At 40.3% G+C, this 24493-nt stretch overlaps 1 protein-coding gene across 11 annotated transcripts in view; it reads right to left on the bottom strand.

Annotated features, from left to right (window-relative positions):
* FNDC3B (fibronectin type III domain containing 3B) overlaps nucleotides 1–24493 on the bottom strand; it is a 361515-nt gene that overhangs the window by 197246 nt on the left and 139776 nt on the right. The gene's annotated exons all lie outside the window — the stretch shown is intronic.

Below are 24493 nucleotides of genomic sequence, written 5' to 3'. Positions count from 1 at the left end.
ATATTTTTATTGCTAAGTATTCATTCCCACTTCTATATATATAGAAAATAATGGGTAAATTTCAGAACCCACAGAACTCCCCATGTAATATGTTTCTAAGGACAAACACTCAGGAAAACTACTGCCAGCCCATGGCCGGCTTTGGTACAGCTCACAAGCTAAAAATGGTTGTCACATTTTTAAAGGCTGTAAAAGAGTATGCATCAGAGACTGTATGTCTGCAAAGCATGTTATTTACCATCTTGCCCTTTACAGAAAAAGTGTGCCAAACCCTGCAGCAAACTATTAAAAAGGCTCAAATAATAATTCTTAATTTTGTTTAAGCCAAATCATGAATGTGGAGCAAAATTATGAATGTGCTTTCAAGTAATCTCTTCCAGGGGTCATGGACCAGAGACTCAGGGGAAGGTGGAATGACCGCCCTGAGAACAGAAGGGCCTACACAGGAATCTACTCATTCAATAACAGATAGTTAATGAGACCATTCTTAAGACTTTATAAGAAGACAAATCTTGCATCCTTTGGGAAAGAGACCAATACGCTGTTCGGTTTGGAGAATTTCTAACTTACAGAATTAGGAATAACCACTTGCCCTTACAAGGGCGTGTTAGTTGAATCAAGTGTGTGAAAGGATATAACAGAAAGTATCTAACGGGACAGGAGGGATCTTTACTACTATCACGTGTGGTTCTCCGGTCTTCTTGTAGAATATACAAAAGGAAATACTGGCCGAATAAAAGACAAAGCAAGGCAGAAGGCTTTATAAAATTCTTACTTTTTCTTTCTACATGCACAAATACAACCTCATATAGACCAGTCTGTATTGCTTAAGACTAAAGATTTCTGTCTTTTTCAATGAATAAAGGAAAGACGCCTTTTTGAAGGGAATGCTTAGCCCAAATTTCTAACTTACAAATAGTCATTAAAGAAAGGGAGGAAAAAAAGGGTACCGGGAAATTCTAGATGATGTAACTTCAAGTTCCTGCCTCATGATGGCCGACTCAACTCAGTCTGGAAATCTGGCATATGTGATTTGCCAGCTCAACTGCAGCTGCCTTTTAAGGAGCTCAAAATTTCATGCACTCAAGGGTTTATTTGTGAAGCCAGTCACTTTTTAGGAACTAATCATATATACATAATATTCTAAGTACAACATGTATCCAAGTTATTACATCATGCAAAAATGCACAAAGTAGAGCTGCCAGATAAAAGAGCACACCCAGATAAAGTTGAATTTCAAAAACACAGCAAATAACTTCTCATACCAGCATATCCCAAGTACTGCATGGGACACAATTACACTAAAAAAAAATGCTGTATATCTGAAATTCAACTTTAACTAGGCATCCTGTAAATTTATTTCCTAAATCTGGCAACCCTGCCATGAAAACATGAAGGCTATTCTGATATCAACTAAACAGCTGCCATCTTGTAACACGCCATGGTCTGGAGTTGGAGAAATTGCTAAGGGTGACTTAGACTCTCATTAAGTCAGCATTTTGTGCAAAGCATGGTCTAGAAAGATAGTTAATACCCAGCAGGAGATTCCCATTGCTTTGCTTAGACAACCACAGGGAAATAAAAGGCCCATGATAGGGAAATCCTCTAGAGCTACAGACCTAACTGACAGTACTGCTACTACTTCTCATGAGGTCACACTGAACAAAAGAGCCCAGTGGCAGAAGAACACTGCTGGGGAGCTAACTAAAAGGCCCACTCCACCGCACATATGCACGCATATCCCATGTCCCTAACATGTCCCAGTAGTAGTGTTATTGTTTGTTTGTTGTTAAGGGAGAAAGAAAAGAGGAAAAAAAACCTCACAGACACTCCAGGGTCTGGAGAGCAGCCAGAAGCAGGGTGGAAAAACTCCACCCTGCGCTTCCCCCACTGGGGCTGCAGCTTTCTTGAGAGGGCACCCTGCCAGAACCCAGCCATTCTGGTAGGTTTCCAATGGAAGCGCTAACAGAACTTCACCGTAGGAGCCATTAGAGAGGCTGGCTGGAGCAGGGAGCTCTGAGAATATGGCTGGCCAAGTATTCAAACAGGAATAAGATAGTAAGCATAAAAATTCTGAACCACTGTTCAAATAAATCCATAATGAAGTTGGTTTTCACTAACAAGTGCTATTCAAACTCTAGCTTTCTGCCCACATATGTGTATGGCAGAGATATTGAAAACAATTGCCACAAAGATAGCTCTTTTGTTAAAAATTAAACAAAAGAAAGGTACTCGGGTGCTGGGTACCCTTTTGAGAAAACACATCAAATTCTCTTTCCCCTCCCAAACAACAAGATCCATTTTTACCTAGTTTTCAGGTATAGTTTTATTTTTCAAGCTAGGCCACTTATCTGAGGGAATATACCATTGCATTCATTTGTTTAAACTACAGCTCAAATGACAAAAACAATTACAGATGCTCCTCTACTTAAGAGGGGGGTTACATTCTGATAAACCCAGCATAAGTTGCAAATATCTTGTCAAAACTGCATTTAATACACCTAACCTACCAAACATCATAGCTTAGCCTAGCCTGGCTTAAACACACTCAGAACACTTACATTAGCCTACAGTTGGGTGAACGCATCTAACATAAACACTATTTTATAATAAAGTATTGAATAACTCATGTAATTTATTGAATACTGTACTGAAAGTGAAAAACACAATGGTTCGTACGGGTACTCATATGGTTTTTGCCAAATGCACATCACATTTGCACCATTATAAAGCCAAAAAATCACAAGTCGAACCATTGGGGACCTCCTGTATACAGCAGGTCTTTGAATAACGTTTCATTCAACATCATTTCATGATAACATTGATAAGAGAAAACAAAATTGACTCCTGGCCAAGGCCTCTGTGTGGAGTTTCCCCGTTCTCTTCTCCCCATGTCTGTGTGGGTTTTCGCTAGGTACTCCAGTTTCCTCTCACATCTGAAAGATGTGCACATTAGGTGCACTGGTGTGTCTAAACTGTCCAGTCTAAGTGATTGTGGGTATGTGTGTGAGTGTGCCCTGTGATGGAATGACATCCTGTCCAGGGTGGGTTCCATCTGTTCCTTGTACTACCAGGATAGGTTCTGGCCCCCTGCAATGCTGAACTGGAATAATGGGTTAGAGAATGAACGAATGAATGAATGAATGGATACAAAGTATTGTAAAATAGAAATGTGTAAAGTATATGGTAACCATACAAATGCACGAAACACAAAAGTGCTCAGAGAGCCCACCATATTTATTGTTTGTAAACTGTGTGGTGGTAGGAGATGTTCCTTACAGTTTTCACTTTGCAAACATTTATTCCTTAATTTAACCCGCCACCACCATGACTGCTGTCACTCACTGACTGGGTAAATAATTGTCTTCCTTGTTTTTATCAATCTTTCTTAAATGTGTGTATAGCTCACATTTATTTCCATGTTTACCATTAGAAATGTTTGGGGTCTTTGTTTAGAAGTTTGGTGATGTTTTTGGGGCCTAAAATATGTCACAGGAATTTAATTCTATTTATATCAATTAGCCTATGGTAAAATTAGTTTCATTACACATCATTTTGCTTAAAATAGCAGTTTCCAAGAACCTATTGATGACATTAAGAAAGGATTTAACTGTATACGTAACATTTTCCTTGATAAGTACAATAGTGTTTTCAAAAATAAAATATTCTAAACAGCTTCCCTTGAAATATTAAAAATGAAAATGGGCCAAGCACGGTGGCTTACACCTATAATCCCAGCTCTTTGGGAGGCTGAGGAGGAAGGATCACTTGAGGCTAGGAGTTTAAGACCAGCCTGGACAACAAAGTGAGACCCTATATCTACAAAAAAAATTTAAATATCACCCAGGCATGGTGGTGCACACCTGTAGTTCCGGGAGGCTGAGGCAAGAGAACCACTTTGAGCCCAGGAGTCCAAGGCTGCAGAGAGCCATGATCACACCACTGCACTCCAGCCTGGGTGACAGAATGAGACCTTATCAAGGAAATGGAAAAGAAAAGAGCTCTTCTTCTTCCTGTTCCTATTCCCTACCTCCAAGGTAGATATCCCAGGCTTAGGGGGTCAGCTTGACATGGGGAGTCAGGAGTGGGATAAGGAAGATGTCTAGATGTGGGAACAGCGCAACATGGAGTATCCACATAAAAGAATGGCCTGTTATGGAATGTGGAAAACAGTCAGGATGAAGACATCACCTACGATGGCAGTCTGACATCAGGTATCAGAGCCTAGGATGTGAGGGAAAGATGCACTGAGAGGCTGGTTACATACACACGTGTCAGATTTCTGTCATAGAAATGGTAGAAGTTTTACAAATATAGAATTAGAACAACCACTTGAGTGTTGGATCAGAATTGGAGGTATCAGTGTAAACTCCTTGATATCAAACTACATAGTAAGATGTAAAAATAAATTTGTGTTTTTATGCATGTGTATTACCTATAGTGAGTGTCCAAGTATATTCATACATGCATTCAAGTATTCTCCAGCTCTATCCACTAAGAGTTTTGGAGAGGCACAGCTGCAATACTAACAGGCACATGTACCCCCCACAGATCTTGGCTTCTAAATATGATTCTCTATCAAAAGAAGCCAGGATTTCTTAGAGAAATGGCTCATTCAGGACTAAGACAGGAAAAGTACAAGATGAATACGAAACATCTCTTTGAACCAGAAAAGATGTGCCCAAAGAATGAACAGCACATGTTAAAAGCACACATAAGATGGTTTAAAGGAATTTTATTTGAGCATTAAAAAAACAGTAATGTATTATATATAATCCATTGAACTGTAACAAAACCATGAGTTGGTACTATTACGAATAATGAATAAATCAACAATTTGATGAGCAAAGGAATATTTATATCACTTTGAACTACCACCTTACAAAATATTTACTCATTACAATGGGAAAATTAGGACTTCTACAATGGAGAAGACTGGCAGGTACCATCTTAGTCAATAATCAAAGTGATCATCACCAGTAATGAGGCAAATCAAAATTATGACCACCTGAAAGAATGCAATGAGAGCACAGCGTCACTTCTGTGATGTTCCTGCTAAAGATGGATAACCTGGATCTAATCATGAGGATATATCAACTAATTGAAATAGGACATTCTACAAAACAGCTGACCTGTAACTGTCACAAGTATCAAGGTCACAGAATTCTGAAAAAGATTGCATTATTGTCCCACTCTCAAAGAAATTAAAAAGACACACCAACTAAAGGACACATATGATTCTGAACCGAATCCTTCTGCTATAAAGGATTTTGTGGGGCTCACTGCTGAAACCTCAATGGGGTCTGAGGATTCAACAGTAGAAATATAGACATCAAAGTAAGTGTCCTAATGTTGATGGTTGTATTGTAGTTATGCAGATGAACATCCTTGTTTATAAGGAAATACAACAAATATTCAGGGTTGATGGGCATCAAAAGACCAATTTACTCTCCAATGGTTTCAGAAAAAACATGTTCTCTGTGCTATTCAAATTATTTCTCTAAACCAAGTTGGGGTTAGCTAACAAGTGCTGTCAAGTATTTTGCACCGTATTTGTAACAATTCTGCAGTTTTGAGGCTGTTTCAAACATTTTAAATAATTTTTATTTTATTTTATTTTACTTTTTTCTTTTCTTTTTTTTTTTATTTATTTTGAGACAGAGTCTTGCTCTGTCATCCAGGCTAGAATCCAGTGGTGCCATCTCGGCTCACTGCAACCTCCACCTCCCAGGTTCAAGTGATTCTCCTGCCTCAGCCTCCCGAGTAGCTGGGACCACAGGCACATGCCACCATACCTGGCTAATTTTTGTATTTTTAGTAAAGATAGGGCTTCACTATGTTGGTCAGGCTGGTATCGAACTCCTGACCTCATGATCCGTCTGCCTCAGCCTCCCAAAGTGCTGGGATTACAGGCGTGAGCCACCATGCCCAGCCAAGAATTGTTCTTTAAAAAAGAGAAAAGTAATAACCGAAAGCATATATTTAATCCAAACACAGACTGCCCATTCATTAACTCACTTACTCTGAGAGCTCCGGCTGTCTTCTTTGGACAACAAAAACAGAAACGTGAGGTACCATCATCTGTGTGGCTCATCGTGACATTACAAGACTTTGAGGGCTGTCCTTAACCTCTAGACCCTTCCTCTTCTATTCAGGATGGAATCAGAAGGGAACCTTTCACCAAGCTCTCCCAGGGGTCAAATCACAGAATGTGACCTGAAATGTCAGCCAATTCCCACCTCCATTTTACAGATGAGAAAACTGATGTCCCAGAAAGACCAAGAGTTAGGGCTAAAACTTAGAATGTCCAACTCTGAACTCAAGGAAAAAGACATATGGAAATAAATTATAAAATATTAAAGGCTGGGAGACTCTAATCCCAGTACTTTGGTAGGTCAGGGCAGGAGGATCCTTGAGGCCAAGAGTTTGAGACCAGCCTAGGCAACAGAGCAAGACCCCATCCCCACAAAAAAAAAAAAAAAAATTAGCTGGGTATGGTGGTAGGCACCTGTAGTCTCAGGTACTTGGGAGGCTGAGGTGGGAAGGACCCCTTGAACCTGGAAGTTCGAGGCTGCAATGAACTATGATTACACCATTGAATTCCAGCCCGGGCAACAGAGCAAGACACTGTGTCTAAAAAAATGTTTTTACATTTAAGGTTAAATTTAAAAATAAATTAAATTTAAAAATCTGAAAAATCTTCCCAGCAATTAAAAGCTTTAGTGTGGGTGGCTTCATCAAATGGCAAGTACCTAAACCTTTCAGATTTAAAGAAACAACTCACAGCTCCCAAAAAAGTGTCCTCTATAATAATTAACATTGTACATTTACAAAGGCTTACATTAAGTGCCAGAAATTATGCTAAGCATTTCATATAATCTCATTTAATCCACACAACTCTTTGAAATCAAAAGTGTTTTATCTCTCATTTACTGTTGAGGAAACTGAGAATTAGAGTCATTACGTAACTGATTTAAGGTCAAAAAGTTTGAGGCAGAAGACCCAAAATTGGGTCCAGGCACTCTGACTGGAATTCCAAAGCCTAGGTTCTTAACTGTGCCCACTCCTGTGTAATTGAACAGCTCATCCTATTCCTCAGGCTGGCTTGTGACTTAACCTGTACTGCTATAAATGAGAATGGTGTCAAATGAGAATGACCCCTTCTGCATTGTACCTCTAAACAATAGTCAAGAACAGAGTTTCTCAAAATGTAATTTGCTGAAAACAAGCACCTCCAGGCATAGAGATAAAAAGAGAAAACAATGTGGAAGAGAGCTAAGTTACACAAAATTAACAGCAGCACAACTTGTCAGATTCTTAACATGTGTTGCGGAGCTTTAAGCATCTGAAACCTTTTGCCATGGAGCAAAGCTTGTGAAAGCCAGTTTCCTGCCTTGAACAGAATTACTGACCCAGTATCAAGTGTGGTGCATTTTAAAAAATGCTGCATAGTATACCATTTGTTTAAAATAAAATGTTGAATCATTTCATAGCAAGAGCAATTGATATCAAATGACTAAAATAATTTCACACAGTGTTTTCCCTCGGGATCTCAGTTCAAATACTCTTCTATACATTGCAAATGCCCTGCCAAGAATCACTCTAAGCAAACAAAAATGGAATGCTAAGTTAAGAGGGGTGGGGGTTGGGGTGCTACCATTCAAGACACAGATCCTTGTAACTAGTAAAAACACTAGTAAAAATAGGTTTGTATCTCGAGATCACATTTTTAAAAAAATAACTAAAGGTCTTGATTTAACTGAAAATAATTTAGACTTTGTTTTCTTTCAGTTTTTACAGACTTAGATTTATTTCTCTTTCTAAAGAAAAATTAGTTATAACCTGGGAAACTAATTCTGTAAGGTCCTCCATAGCTCTGATTAACAACCTCCCAGCGGTGCTAAGGAGTCCTAAGAAGCCGTTACTTCGCCAAGGCAACTTGATAACATAACAGGTTTCTTAGCAACAAGGTAGTCACAGTAACCATTCACCATGGTATTAGAATTAGGTTACCCACCAGAGTTGAGGCCAAAGGAATAATTTAAACTCATTAAATCTATAGGCCCCAGGTAACAAGAAAAATACATTTTTAATGCCACTTGTGATTCACCTCTGAAATTAAGTACTTATATGACTCTTCAGTGCTGGACTAGATGAGTAGATATTTATAAACACAATGTCAAGTGCTTCAAATACTCAATACCCTTTTCTTAATGTGAAGCTAGGTATAGGATCTATTTCATAATTATATTCTTTTCAATAGAGTATTTCCACCAACCCATTTAGCAGTACCATATATAAATTCGATGAAAAGATGCAACTTCATAGAAGCAGTAAGGTAGAATCCAGACACAGAAAACAGTAACTTTGGAGTGAGTACGAAGGATTTTAAAATCCATTTAAATGGCAAATAACCAAAAACAAAAACATGTCTCATTTCACTTGACAGGTAAGGTCATCAACGACAAGAATCACGCATTTACATTTTTGTAGCTCTCAAAGTATCTACTAGAGTACCAAACAGCAGAACCACATAAGGGCTGCTGGTTGAACAAATGCGTCAATCAATATTACTCTACAACAGTATAACCACTAAGATAATTTTTCTTTTTTTTTTTTTGAGACGGAGTCTCGCTGTCGCCCAGGCTGGAGTGCAGTGGTGCAATCTCGGCTCACTGCAGGCTCCGCCCCCCCGGGTTCACGCCATTCTCCTGCCTCAGCCTCCCAAGTAGCTGGGACTACAGGCGCCCGCCACCTCGCCTGGCTAATTTTTTGTATTTTTAGTAGAGACGGGGTTTCACTGTGTTAGCCAGGATGGTCTCGATCTCCTGACCTCGTGATCCGCCCACCTCGGCCTCCCAAAGTGCTGGGATTACAGGCGTGAGCCACCACGCCTGACCACCACTAAGAGAATTTTTAACATTTGGCCTGCTCACCCACAATTCTTATTTATCCAAAAACTTACTCCTTTCTTCCATTCACCCGTCGGTGTGAACACTTTAGTTATTAAAAAGATGATGCTATTTTTGAAAAGCTTTGTTGGTCTTCCTTTTGTGGAACTAGTGTAGTCTGTGATGTACTTTCCTCACAAGGGCACATTTCTAGACATCAAAAACAGGTCCCTTCCAACATGGAGTACAAGCACAAGGAGGAGGAAAGAAAACAGGCCAAGTAAATCCAGACAGACCCAGGCTTCCCAAGTCTTAGACAAAGTCCAGCAGTAGTGGGGATGGCAGAGGTGCCATCAGCCAGCCATCAAAATGCTACAGGGCATGCAGAGCAGGCCCCTTAACCCCAAGCATAAGATTACAAATCAACCACGAATTAGGAGCTACACACCAAAACAAAAGGTCATTCAAAATAACTGGTCTACTAAAAATTGAGTAATATGATCCATCTAATGCATCTAAATATTTTGCAATATCCCTTATTATACTTCAGACTAGCAACCTAAATATCTTGAAAAAAAATGATAGAGAAAGCAGTTAGAGGAAGGAAGGAAGGAAAGAAAGAAGGGGAGCGAGGGGAGGGAGGAGGGAAGGAGGGGAAGAATGGAGGGAGGGATGGAAAGGGAGGGAGGGAGGTAAGGAGGAAGAGGAAGGGCGGGAGGGAGGGAAAGGAGGGAAGAAAGGGAGGCAGGGAAAGGAAGGGAGGCTGGCTGTGGCCTAATATTGACACAGTAACACAAGAGGACAGATTTGGAGAGATAGGACAAAAGGACAAAAATAAGCAATTAACAAACAATCACAAGCAGACATTTAAGACAATCATTAATTTTCAAATTAACTGAATTCTTCATACTGAAACTCTACAGATAATAAATTCTTTCAGATAACCGAGTTTGAGTTTTGACAAAAACTCAAACTGGTTGGTTTTGTTATTTCCAGTCTAGGGGAATAAACTGCATTTGTTACAGTCAACTCAGAGGTTCTGCAATTAAAGCCTTTTTACTAAAGTCAGTCCACTGGAGGCTACAGGCTCTTCATCTGAGAATCTTCAATAAGATGAGGTAAAAAAAAAAAAAAAAAATTCATGCCCTGGAATTAGAGATCCTAACAGTCAACATTTATAAAATAAGACATTTATAGAATAAACATATGTGAGTGAACCACAATAGAAAGGCAAATTACTGAATTAGTATTAGTACTTATAGAACAGTTTCTGGCCTCTGCTATAATCAAGAACTTCTCTATTCACTCAGATTAGAGTTATTACTGTAAAATCTTTGTTTACTTGCCTCCCTCTTCAATTTTCTTACAATTAAAGACCATACCAGCCAGACGCAGTGGCTCACACCTGTAATCCTGGCGCTTTGGGAGGCCGAGGCGGGCGGATCACAAGGTCAGGAGAGCAAGACCATCCTGGCTAACATGGTGAAACCCTGTCTCTACTAAAAATACAAAAATAATAATAATAATAATAATAATAATTAGCCAGGGGTGGTGGCACGTGCCTGTGGTCCCAGCTACTCAGGAGGCTGAGGCAGGAGAATCGCTTGTACCAGGGAGGCAGAGGTTGCAGCGAGCCAAGATCACGCCACTGCACTCCAGCCTGGGGGACAGAGCAAGACTCCCTCTCAAAAAAAAAAAAAAAAAAAAAAAAAAAAAACAACAAACAAAAAAAACCAGTCTTCTGTGTATTTGGTTAATAAGAGTTGGCTTTCCAAAGCCTGATCCAACCAAGTCTTCCTCCATCTTCCTATGTAAACTTAAAATTGAGTTTCCTATCCTATGAAACTAAGAATCAGATTGCTATGTTAAGAGAAATGGTAGGTCTGGTAACATATGTACCACATACATGTACCACCCCGACCACACTTCAGGACCATGGCATACACCACCAGACACTGCACTTGTCCCACTAAGCCCAGAGGCTACTTCTATATCCTCTACACAGTGCTCCAATCAGCTACAGTCAATTGATTGAGAGTTGGCAGAAGAGCCAAAACCTCATTTTCCCTGCTGCAAAATACACAGTGCCTGACACAAGAACTTGAGGCCAGGCACAGTGGCTCACACATGTAATCTCAGCACTTTGGGAGGATCACTTGAGCCCAGAAGTTCAAGACCATCCCAGGGAATACAGTGAGACCCCATCTCTACAAAAAATTTAAAAATTAGCCAGGTATGGTGGCATGCACCTGTAGTCCCAGCTACTCAGGAGGCTAAAGCAGGAGGATTGCTTGAGCCCAGGAAGTTGAGGCTGCAGTGAGCCATCATCACACCACTGCACTCCAGCCTGGGTGACAGAGTGAGACCTCATCTCTTAAAAACAACAATGAATTTGAAACCTAGATCCCCCACTCAAAGAATCTGCTTAACCTCTGAGAAATTCAGGCCCTCCTGTCTCTAGAATGGGGAATGATGATGAGGAGGACAATAATGATGATATCAGTGACAATACTATCAGTTCTGATGGTACTTTAAAGAGTACAATTTGCCCAGCACGAAGCAAATGTTTAATACGTGTTAAGTTCTTCAAGGACACTCCCACTTCTTTCAATATATGCCAACATGTTAACATCAACCAAATTAAAAATCATGAGCACGTGCACAAAAACTCGGTGTGATGAGGCTAAAGAACCCAGCCTCCATTCATCAATAGCTGTGTGCTGTGCAACCTTGGGCAAATTACATGGCTTCTCTGAGCCTTAGTCTCTTCGTCTGGAACATAAGGAGGGTTGGTTATATTCTACAATCTCATCTATTTATATAATTATATGATTTTAGATGTGAAATAAGATTAAAATATAAAGATAATTTCAAGTTCTTTCTTCAATATTTCATCATTAAACAAAAGACACAATGGGGCTGGGCATGGTGGCTCATGCCTGTAATCGCAGCACTTTGGCAGGCCAAGGCAGGCAGATCACCTGAGGTCGGGAATTCAAGACCAGCCTGACCAACATGAAGAGACCCCGTCTCTACTAATAATACAAAAATTAGCCGGGCATGGTGGCACATGCCTGTAATCTCAGCTACTTGGGAGGCTGAGGCAGGAGAATCGCTTCAACCCGGGAGGTGGAGGTTGCGGTGAGCCAAGATCATGCCATTGCACTCCAGCCTGGGCAATAAGAGCAAAACTCCATCTCAAAAAAAAAAAAAAAAAGACACAATGGTTATCAAATCAAGGCAAATTTTTGAATATTTAATCTTAAACCCCTCCCTAGAAGGCATCACAATAAAACAAATTTAACCATTATGGTTTAATTAGCTTATCCACTTGAGCCTTTTAATATTTACAAGGGCAAAATTTGAAAATTGACTACAGAATGAAAGGAGAGTCTCATGACCCAAATGCTGAGTGAAATAGATGCTGCAATCCGATTCCTAGCATTTGGAAGAAAACTAAAAGCATTTCTACATCACCTTCTGATAACTCCCGTAGCTGTTGTGTCATCTGCAACCAACTTTATTAAAAGCATTATATTTCAAACTGTATAATTTTAAACATCAGTGACAGGACATGCTGCTATCTGAATTCCAAGGTGTTTCTGACTTGCTACCATTCCCATAGAGTCATGCTCATCCCGCTTCATTCCATTCACCCCTATTTGCGTAGGGCCGCCCATCATATTAAGCGCCTTTATAAAGGGTCAGGCGCTCCCAGTCGGCTGAACTCCCAAGAGAGGAAGCATTCTAGCAAGGCTCCAGCAAGACAGAGAAATGGATTAGAGTAGAGGATCTGAAAGCAGGCCGCCTGGGTTAGAATTCCAACTCCTGCTCTTGCTAGCTCTGTGAACTTGATCAAGACTTTACTTATCAGTTTCCTCATCTGCACAATAGGAATAAAAACAGCATACTGCCAAGACACAATAAGCCACTAGTAAATAGTAGTTGCTGGTTTTTGAAAATAATAAAAGATCACAATTAAACTAGTTCCCTATCTCCTCAGTCTGAAAAAATAATAAAAACATGACGGAATGACATGACGATTTTTTTTTTTTTTTTAAGACAAGGTCTCACTCTGTCATCCAGGCTGTTGTGCAGTGGCACAACCATAGCTCACTGAAGTCTCAACCTCCCAGGCTCAGGCAATCCTCTTGAGCGGCTGGGACCAAAGGCGTGTGCCACCATGCCTGGCTAATTTTTATATTTTTTGTATAGACAGAGTGTCACCATGTTGCCCAGGCTGGTGTCAAACTCCTGGGCTCAAGTGCTCCTTCTGCCTCAGCCTCCCAAAGTGTGATAAAAAAAAAAAAATCAAGTAAATCAAATTTGTTTAAAGCACTGGTTTTCTGGAACTCTCATTTATTATTAGATTTAAGAAGGCACTACTTTCATACTCCGAAAATAGAACAGACTACCTCGTTGCCATGGTGATCACCTGTTGAGGTAGGAACACCTTGTCATAGAAAATTTGGTATGAAAAGCAGGTAATTACCTATGAAGGGTGTTGCAGAGGGGACGCCAGATGGGGCTGGAGGTGGGATAAGGTGGCCTCTAGCTAATTTGCTCTAAGTGGGAAATCATTTTTAGCACATCTTGAAAAACATGATTAACATGACAATATTTTGACTGAACAGTTTTACAAATTTCCCCCCTAAAATAACACCCTAGTAGAAAGCAACTTACATTTTTATAAATTAAAAACAATTGTGAATATTCTATTATTATGACAAAAATTTACTAAGTTTAGGTAAGTTCACCATTTCTTGAAAACAAGCATTAATGCTAAGAAAAATACTTACAGTTCCCCAATTATAAAAATACATTAAATAAATTTTAAATGCTTCCCTTCCCAGTGAGATGATTCATTCTTAGGGTTCTTCTTCCCATAGTGAGGAAAACACCCAAGCAAGGATAAAACAATAGTGAACAAAATAAAATTATGTAATTGAGTACAAAATAGTACATGCAGTCTAAAACGTTGCAAGGAATGTAAGATACCTGGGGAGCAGTGCAGGAAGAGGGGTCTGATTGAGAGTTTCACACTTTAAGGGCACTGAAGATATAGAATCCAAAACAAAGGCAGGAAGATGAAATGTGCAGGGTGTGTGCTCAGTGTATATTTCACAGCCCTGAAACTTTTCAATTAAACAACTTCAGTTTCGGACCAGGAGCAGTGGCTCACACCTGTATTCCCAGCACTTTGGGAGGCTGAGGCGGGCGGATCACGAGGTCAAGAGACCAAGACCATCCTGGCCAACATGGTGAAACCTCATCTCTACTAAAAATAGAAAAAATTAGCCGCGCGTGGTGGCACCCGCCTGTAGTCTCAGCTACTTGGGAGGCTGAGGCAGGAGAATTGCTTGAACCCAGAAGGCAGAGGTTGCAGTGAGCCGAGATCACGTCGCTACACTCCAGCCTGGCGACAGAGCAAGACTCCATCTCAAACAAACAAACAAACAAACAAACAAAAAACCAACTTCAGTTCCACCACTCTAAACATAGCAAGGGGAAACTTCGTTGTAACAGTAATGCCTATAAAACTTTGCTTAAAGGCCAGGCACAGTGGCTCATGCCTGTAATCCCAGCACTTTGGGAGGCCGAGGCAGGCGGATCACCTGAGGTCGGGAGTTCGAGACCAGCCTGACCAACATGGAGAAACCCTGTCTCTACTAAAAATACAAAATTAGCCGGGCGTGGTGGCACATGCCTGTAATCCCAGCTACTAGGGAGTCTGAGGCAGGAGAATCACTTGAACCTGGGAGGCGGAGGTTGCAGTGAGCCGAGATCGCACCATTGCACTCCAGCCTGGGCAACAAGAACGGAACTCCATCTCAAAAAAAAAAAAAAAAAAAAAAAAAACTTTGCTTAAACATAAAAATGGAATTTAAATTATAACTCAATGTATATTCCTAGGGTTGAATTATAATTAATAATAATACAGGCCAGGCCGCGGCTCATATCTGTAATCCCAGGACTTTGGGGGGCCAAGGTGGGCAAATTGCTTGAGCCCAGCCATTTGAGATGAGACTAGGCAACATGGCGAAATCCGCTCTCTACAAAATTACAACAATTAGCTGAGTGTAGTAGCATACACCAGCTACTCAGGACAACAACATGGGAGGGAACACCTCAGCTGAGATGGCACCACCACACTCTAGCCTGGGCGACAAAGTGAGAATACAGTCTCCAAAAGTGGGGGGAAAAACAATACAAAGAAAGAAGTTACCCAAACACATCTGCAATATGTTTTCGGGCTACACTTCACTGAAGTTGGTTTAAAAATTGTAGAAGTAACTGAGATAATTATGTCTTCAATTTTTACTAAACATCATTGTTGTTTCTATTATAATATTCCTGAGAACTAATCCAGGATTCACACATTCAATCATTCCTCCGGTATTTACCAAGTGGCCAAGTGCCAGGCATCCCACCAAGGGGCAGAGAGATGAACAGGACTCATGACACCCCTACTGGCAAGAAGTTCAGCCATGGTCAATACAGATGTAAATAAAGCAGTTATTTTACATGTTATTATATTACACAATGAATAAGAAGAGGTCAAGCAATGTTTTTGCTTAACACATTTCCATTTATTTATAATAAAGAGTTTAAGATCCCGTTTTTTAAAAAGTACAATACAGTTGATTTTTTAAAATGAGGTTCTACAAACACTTTTGGACAGTCTAACAAACATACATATAGCTGTCCCTTTCAACTAGGATATGGGGAAAAGAAGTCAACCCAGTGTTTCCACTTTCCATGAAGGACTTCTCAAGGGCAAGGTAATAAGCAGGAATAAAGCTTCCAAAAACCTCGAAGGACTCTTTCAGATGGACTAATAAGCATCATCATCACCTGCCTTAAACTATAGTAAAGCCAAGATTGTTAATAATATAGTTCCTTGCTTTTAGCTAGTATAGAAAATAAAATTGAATCACATTGTTGATGGCAATTTTACTTTTGAAACTCAAGTCACGGAACTGACTGTGGGCCACTTAATCCACTTTAGACACTGAAAAGCCACACAGTGAAGTGCTCGTAATGAAGAAATATCTATGACACAGATCATGAAACATGAGAGAGAACAAGGTAGTGGGGAAAAAGCTGAGATGAAAAAATCTTCAATCGCAGTCTCTCTTCACCACTTCATCTGTTAAAAGACAAAAAATCAAGATAGGGAGGTACTAAATGAGGACTCAAATTTTCCATGATTTTCTTCCCATTTTCTTCATTTTTTAAAATGCTGGTATAGAATTTATAAAATAAGAGTAAAAATACCACAGTGCCAAGACACTAGAAACCAGGAATTTGGGGAAATGGCATGTGTGTTTTCTCCCTCAGCTCAGGTTTATATAGTTTGTCAGGCTTTTCCCAGACTGTAGGGGTACTCACTGAGTCCCGTGGTGGTCTTCTATGAAGTCACCCATGAATGTGTCCTACCATAAATCTTTAAATTTTTAACTGAACTAATAAAGCAAGTATTTCTGATGCTTTTAGAGGAAGATGCTCAAACCCCAAACTGGGAGTTCTTTTCTTATAAAATGTTATGAGGGTGAGGAGAAAAGCACTTGTAATCCCAAATTTTATTTAGACATCAACAGTGATAAACCCAATTATTTATTTTTCCAGTTTCCATACAGTAAAAAAACTATAGTAGGCAGAGCATCATAAGAGAAAAAAGCTTTTGTTTTACTGATGGAGGAGGGGAGTGATGTAAGGATTTCTAAGAATGCTTAATTCATAAAAATTCATTAAGCTTCCCAACTTTTGAAATCCTTACTTCAGCTTTCACTTCTCTCTTCCTCTTCTAACCTCTCTCACTTGAGACACTTGTAAGATCTATAACCATCTTTCTGCCAGTTATATTAACTCTCCTTTTTATTATCTGGTCTTTTTACATCTTAGTCCACAAGCAAAATAGAAAGTGTGGTCCTCTAAATCACTGACAGCTCCCAGAGCTAGCCATTTGGTGAAAATTCGATACACTTACTGCAATGAATTTGAGAGTAGCAAAGAAAGTGAAAAGTCTACATTAAAGTAATGCAGTATAATTTCCTCATAATTAAAAAGCACAGCAAATACATCAAATTATTTTCCTTTGTAATGTACTAAATCACCAATACAAAATTCACAGATTCCATTGGCCTGTTTTCTGGCAACAGTAAATTTTCCTATGATAAACGTATGCTAAATAAATACACAAGGTATCATGACATATTGCAAACAACAAGGAATTAAGTTTTGCTTTTAAGTTTTTAGAATCAAAACATTCCTTTTCAAATCTCAATAGGAAATAGACCTCTGCAAAAGAACTATCTCAATCCTAAAAACTTGAAATAGGGTAGATACATTCTGTAGAAGAACTCAATGTCTCTAGCTTCCCCAGTGTAACAATGCATGTTTTAAAAAGCTGAAATGCTCTGGTTTATAGTGCATGCAATTTTTCAGAGGTGCGGCCATGCACAGGATTAGGTGTTTTCTGAGTCTATCTGGATCGCTTCTCTCTAATCAATTTTCAGGCCATCAGTCCAATAAATGGGTACAGTGGGAAGAAGATGAGGGGCCAGAAAGGGGTCAGGATGTTTTTAAGTCTACCTAGCTGGAAGAAATGGGAAATCCTTTTTCCAACTTTTTATAAATGAAAAATCGGTATGTCATGTGAAAGGAGTTATAAACTTGCCAGAACCAAACCAAATGGATGATGGAGTGGAGATTGTTCAGTGTTATTAATAGACCAATGTTCATGGCAAATAGCAATGGCTTTCATCTACCCTCTTGAAAAAATATTCTTAATAGATAATTTTTCAGCACTTAAGACGGTGACTTCCAAAGTGGTCAGAATATTCCTTCTTAATGTTTGTATTTTGGGTCTTTTTTTCTTTTTCTTTGCTTCTGAATCTTAAAAAGTTCATTTGTGGGAATTATCAAAAGGGATACAAAAAAAGACGTCTGCTAATTAGTAGTTCTTGGTGAAATATTTTTACAATATTCCTAGGGATTCTTGCTCCCCCTAATCCTGAAAGAAAGGGGAGAACCTAAAGGAAAAGAAAAATTCCAAATGAAAATTCCTTACAACTGTTACTTGAATGACTGGTGTTGAAACTCAGGAATAATTAGAATGTTGGTGTTTCCAACATTTAAATCTTAACTTCCTTCACATTTCCCTCCTGGATGATCACACACTGCCCTGTGAGGTATACAAACAATTAGCCTGTCTGGTTTTCACACTGATACACCATTTGTCACCATTTCAATGAAGATATGAAACTTGATAGGTCCTGGATTTGAGGGGGTTTTTGTCTGTTTTTAGGACTGATTTATTTTTTCCGCTCAACTCTTGCGTTTTCTTCATACCGTCCTAGGCTGTTTAAATAGAACCAATGACTAGAATAGTTTCTCATATTTTTATAAGTTTTGCCAGAAAGCATACCCTCCCTCTCTCTTACCTAGTATTTTCTTGATCGCCATCACCTCCTCTGGCATATGTTTATTTGTTTAACTCTTTCTTCATTGTCAGTTCTGTTTGCTGCTGTCTTCTCAGCACCCAGAACCAAGCCTGGCATGGTGAGTGCTCATTAATATGAGCTGAGTAAAAGAACAAGAGTAAAAGGGTACAAGAAGCAGCAGAGCGCAGAGATTAAAAGGGCTTTGAGGGGAATGAGGGACTCTAGACAAATCTCCACCCCATCACTTCATAGCTCTTAATAGCTGCAGGCAAATTACTTAATATTCATTTTTTACTTGTATTTACTTTATAAATTACTTATCTTTATTTACTTATGCCTCCATTTCTTCCTTTGTATTTTTAATAACAGCACCTACACCTCCTAAAGTAATTCTGGGGATCAGGAGGAGGTTACACATCTAGCCATGTACCTGGCATACAGTAAAAATGAATAAAAGTTAGCTAGTAATATTAATGCAAATCATTATGCCAAAACTTAAGGATAGGGGGAACAAGAAGCCCTAGTCTCAATATTACTTCTTAAAATACTGGAAAATCATCAGACCTATCAAATGATGGGACGTCAAACCTTCCATTTCCAGAGTGGAAGGGAAGCTACGTGAGAAAGGAAGAAAACACATCCCGCCTACAGTTTAATAATTTTATAATATAGTTGAATTTAATAATACTTCAACAGGTTATCTTAGTTAAGAAGAACAGACCAGGCATATAAACTGCTATGTAAGATTAGCAACACCTGGATAAGTGAAAACATGAAATGTCTCAGAAGACTGAAAGAAATGTAGTGTTACCTGAAGACAAAATGGATTGAATTTTCTTATAAAGCAAACCAGCGGTAAGACCAGTAAGCAACTTAACTGTGTTTCCAACAACAACCAGAAGTAGGTTAAAATGATACACACATTCTGACACAGTTCCCTCTCTCTCAAGAGCCATACTGGACATAAAATTAAGTTAAGCAAATCATGTTAATGACACAGAGCAAAAGAGGTACAAAATCAGAGTTTTTCATACATTTATAAAGTAGATGAGAAATGATAGGTTTTAGTACATGGTAAATATAAACCTCTGGAAGTGAAATTGGGAGCAAAAGGGTAATTTTCATTTCCTACTTTCCTGGAAATTATAAATTTAAAATTTTTATAAGCAATTGTGTTTTTAAATCATCAAACTTAAAAGCTGTCAGATGAAATTTCTGGCTCACTAATCAGAAAGTCTCACTTCATAAAAAACACAAAGAAGAACAAGGATGACCTGGATCTGTCCACACAAATTCTAAAGAGCAACTGCCCAGGGGCTCCTTATTTCTTATTTTTAGAAATTTCATGTCACAGAAAGTGAAAGCAATCTAGGAGACTCATCTTTTAGCTTGCTGTATCTTGCTTTGACTTGCCAAATAGATAACACAATCAGCTTTCTGTAATTTCTCTGCTGCTAGTGTGGCAAAAAGGTGAAGTTTCAGAGATGAAAGCTTCAGGCCTACACTCAGAGTTCCTTTTACTCCCTTTTCTAAACTAATAAAACACTTCATCTCCATTTCTCATTCACACACCTCAAGTTCATTACATCCTGGTACCAAATTAAACAAATCCTATGATAAGAGAGCTGAAAATTTACTCCACATATCACTGCACTTTTACTTCTGTTGACATGAAAAATATGGAGGATACATTCAAAGTAGAGAAACTTCTTAAGATTCTATGTTGGAATCCCCTGCTTTTAACAGGTTCTTGCAGTCTGGACTTGACTGCAGCAGAGAAGCACTGCTGGATTGAATATTACACCCAATACAAATCACATCTTGCCTACTCACCTAGCAAACGCCTCCGGCAAAAGTGTCTCTACCACAACACCACTGCCCTGTCAGAGCGGACACCCAAAATAGACACATGACCTGTAAGGTCCTGATCATCAGTTCTTACACATCAGGAAAACTCCCAGCTTCAGGAAGTTCTGTTGGTGTCTGGCACACCACATTCACAAGACTGGCCACTTATGACTCTTCAGCCCTGGCTCTCCAGCTGCTGATGTGAGAAGACCCCGGACGGCCACCAGCCTGACTCACGTTTCTTCCTGACCTCCGTGTTCTCTATCCTTCCTGTGGCCACGCCAGCTCCTAGAATTGTTCTCCTCCACTGAGCCCAGCCTTCACTTGCTGCTTCGCATCCTGCTGACAAAGGATTTCTCCCAACTTACCTTGCTGATTCTGGTAGGACAATAGGAAGTCACCCCCACAAGTGCAAAAACAACTCAATGCAGATGTCCTGGGCATAGCAGTCACTGCTGTTGACAAGGTAACACATACTAAAAGCCTATTACTAAGTGCAACATCCCAAGATGCTTGGTAATGCAACAGGCCTGCTTTGCATCATTCTCAGGCCAAAGTAAGGAAAAAGCAATAACATACATCCTTCATTTGTCAAGCAGTCTGGGAAACACTGAGACTACATAATGAAATCCACTCAGTGAGTGAGCAGCAGTCGGTGCTCCCACTGAAAATCTTTTTTTTTTTTTTTTGCGATGGAGTCTTGCTCTGTCACCAGGCTGGAGTGCAGTGGCGTGATCTCGCTCACTGCAACCTCCGCTTCCTGGGTTCAAGCAATTCTCCAGCCTCAGCCTCCCAAGTAGCTGGCACTACAGGTATGTGCCACCACACCTAGCTAATTTGTGTTTTTTTAGTAGAGATGGGGTTTCACCACATTGGTCAGGCAGGTCTCGATCTTGTGATCTCGTGATATGCCCGCCTCGGCCTCCCAAAGTGCCGGGATTACAGGCATGAGCCACCGTGCCCGGCCTCCCACTGAAAATCTTAATACTTCCCTCCTCCTTTGTTTAAGGGAAATCAGGAGAGAAAGGCTGTCTTTGAAGAAGACGGGCCAACATTCTACTTGACCACAAGACAGTAAATTCTAAAGGCTTTTTTTTTTTTTTTGGAGACAGAGTCTCACTCTGGCACCCAGCTCAGCTCTGGAGTACAGTGGTGTGATCATAGCTCACTGCAGCCTTGACTTCCCAGGTTCCAGTGATCCTCCCACCTCAGCCTCCTGAGTAGCTGGGACCACATGCCACCACACCCAGCCAATTTTTGTATTTTTGGTAGAGACAGGGTTTCATCATGTTGTCCAGGCTGGTCTGGAACTGCTGGGCTCAAGAGATCCATCCACCTGCCTCGGCCTCCCAAAGTGCAGGGATTACAGGCATGAGCCACCACACCAGGCTGTCATACTTTTTAAAATGTCAAATGAATATATCTACTTAGAATGCCTATACCATTTCCAATATTATTTCCAGGGCTTATTCTGATAGAGGTTCAAAATCAGTTAAGAGATTATTAAGAAAGCCAGCTTCTCTCAAGTCTAAGAAGTAAATATCACCTTTATATATAATGTCTTCCCCCATTATATTTTTTTGCTCCAACCTAAACAATAGCCTCCAAATGATACCAATTTTCCCCGCTTCTGAGGAGACTGAAACAGGATCTACAAGATCACACCCAACTCTAAGATACTAAGAATCTGAAAGTAATGCCAGCTTTAGAACTGGTTCCACAAATCCAGGCATATTTTATAACCATTCTATGGGCTCTTTCCTATATGGGCATCTTTCCTCTCAAAACTGTTCCAATGACTGTCTGCCCATTTCTGTAGTGGTACAACTAGAGTCCCACACTCAGGATCAAACCCGCTAGCTATCTTTGACCTCTCCCACATCCCTCATATCCAATCAGTTGCCAAAATCTGTCTGCTCTGCCTCCTTAGATATATTCTCTTCTCTGCATTCCCACAACTAACACAGGACTTTGTATAAAAGAAGGATGCAAGTATTTGTTTCATGAGTGAATAAACTTAAACTAGATGATCACAATTTATCCTGAGATGTTTAATTTATAAACACACACACAGCATGACCCCTGCCTTGAGGGAACCATGGGTTCTATCTAAAGACCACAGTGCATACTTAGAGGAGAATCATTCATGTTTTCAAACAGTAGTGAGCCCGGGGATCACTTAGGGGCTTATTAAAATGCAGAGCCCAGAGCCTTACTTCCAGAGATTCCCCCCCTCAACAGGTCTGCAAGAGGCCCAGGATTCTGCATTTTTACTAAGCACTCAGGAGATCCACAGTCCACATCTGACAGATTCCAGCTGGAAGGACAGCAGAAGCATGGCTGGACCCAAGGGAAAACACTGTGCACACCCACTTCTCTGGTGTATTTCAGAAAATACACTTGCTTTGCCAGTGACCCCACTAAGTCCAAGGTACATGTGCAATCGAAATACGCAAACATGAAGAGAAGAAGAGAAATGTTTGTATGAGTCATTAGGTCAGAGTGAGGCTGGTCAGGGTCACAGAAAACTATGGTTGACAACTGTGAAATGTAAAAACCCCAAAGGGGTCATTCAGCCACACCCCTCATCAGACAGATGAAGAAACGAAACTAAGGCCCAGTAAAATTACCTGTCTAAACTCTTTCTTTTTTTTTTTTTTGAGACAGGGCCTCACTCTGTTGCCTGGGTTGGAGTGCAGTGATGTCATCTGGGCTCAAATGATCCTCCTACCTCAGCATCCCAAGTAGCTGGGTCTACAGGCAGTCGCCACCACTCCCAGCTAACTTTTTGTATTTTTTGTAGAGACAGAGTCTTGCCATGTTGCCCAGGCTAACATCAAACTCCTGGGCTCGAGTGGCCCTTCAACCTTGGCTTATCGAAGTATTGGAATTACAGCCGTGAGCCACCATGCCCAGTTCCAACTTTTACAGTTGAGGGTGGAGGGCAGAGGTGGTGGGGGAGGGGATACAGCAGGGGAGGGAAGAAGTTTGTGTGTGTCGTAGACAGTGAAGGTGTGGCTCAAAGCCCAGGTGTCCCAGCTCATACCATATACCCTGAACATACAAAATTAATGTTTTGCTTTTAATATGAATGTTTTATTCACCTTAATTTCTACATTCTATATTTACCTTGAGCAAAATAGTTATAAAGAGGCCCGGCCAGGCACGGTGGCTCAAACCTGTAATCTCAGCACTTTGGGAGGCCGAGGCGGGCAGATCACCTGAGGTCAGGAGTTCAAGACCAGCCTGGCCAACATGGTGAAAACCCCGTGTCTACTAAAAATACAAACATTAGCCGGGTATGGTGGCACGTGCCTGTAATCCCAGCTATTCGGGAGGCTGAGGCAGGAGAATCGCTTGAACCCGGGAGGCGGACTTTGCGGTGGGCTGAGATTGCACCACTGCACTCCAGCCTGGGCAATAAAGCAAGACTCGGTCCCTAAATAAACGAATAAATAAATAAATAAGATAAAGGGGCCCTATGGCCTACTAACCTCTATGCAATAGCAAAACAGAGTAAACATTTTCAAAACCATAATTTAAAGACAAACCAATTTTCTAGTCAATATGGTATTCATATTTAATCACAAGGCAGAAATAGGAAAATCAAAAACACTAGAGCTTACCCCCTGGGTATGTGGAGGCGCTGAAGGGGGTAGTGTGGAAGAAAAAGACCCTGAAGCTCTCAGAATGTGGCACAGGGTTTTTACCCATAAACTATATTATCCTTCTTTCAATTTTCCCTATCTATGAAATTCTATTATAACTTGCACTTTTATCACCTTTACCATCACTGCCTCCACATATATTTGGTCCCAAGACATAATAAAATCTCAAGAATGTGGGGTCCCAGGGATGCCCCGGCTGAGTGTCCACATGTGTCCAGCTCTTTTGCTTTTCCCTCCTCCCATCTTTTCCTGCTACTCCCATAGCTACAGCCCTAAACCACTGCCAAGCTTTAAAGTCCCTTCACTTACCAGTCTGAGTGTCTTACAATACGGAAAGAAAAAGCGTAAGTATTGATTTGAAAAGTCTTGTGAAAAGTTTACAGGCAATGTTAAGTAAAACGTGATCTTCTCTTCTCACTCTTGCTTGACAAAGTCAATACATGGCTCTCGGTGACAGCAACCAGCTTCCTACAAATGTCTCCTAGGCCTTAAATTTACATAGTAGTGTATCATGCCTAATGGGTTTGCTGGGGTTTGGGCTAATGTCCACAGATCAGCATCCTTTAGCCCACAGCTGGAGTGACACTTTAGCCTCTGCCTGCCTCACCTCCCTTAACCTCTATTCCCTGATGACTGTGAC

Source organism: Pongo pygmaeus, chromosome 2, assembly GCF_028885625.2.
Source record: "Pongo pygmaeus isolate AG05252 chromosome 2, NHGRI_mPonPyg2-v2.0_pri, whole genome shotgun sequence".
NCBI lineage: Eukaryota > Metazoa > Chordata > Mammalia > Primates > Hominidae > Pongo > Pongo pygmaeus.
Note: the sequence above shows the minus strand (reverse complement) of the source record. Positions and strands in the feature narration are given on the sequence as shown.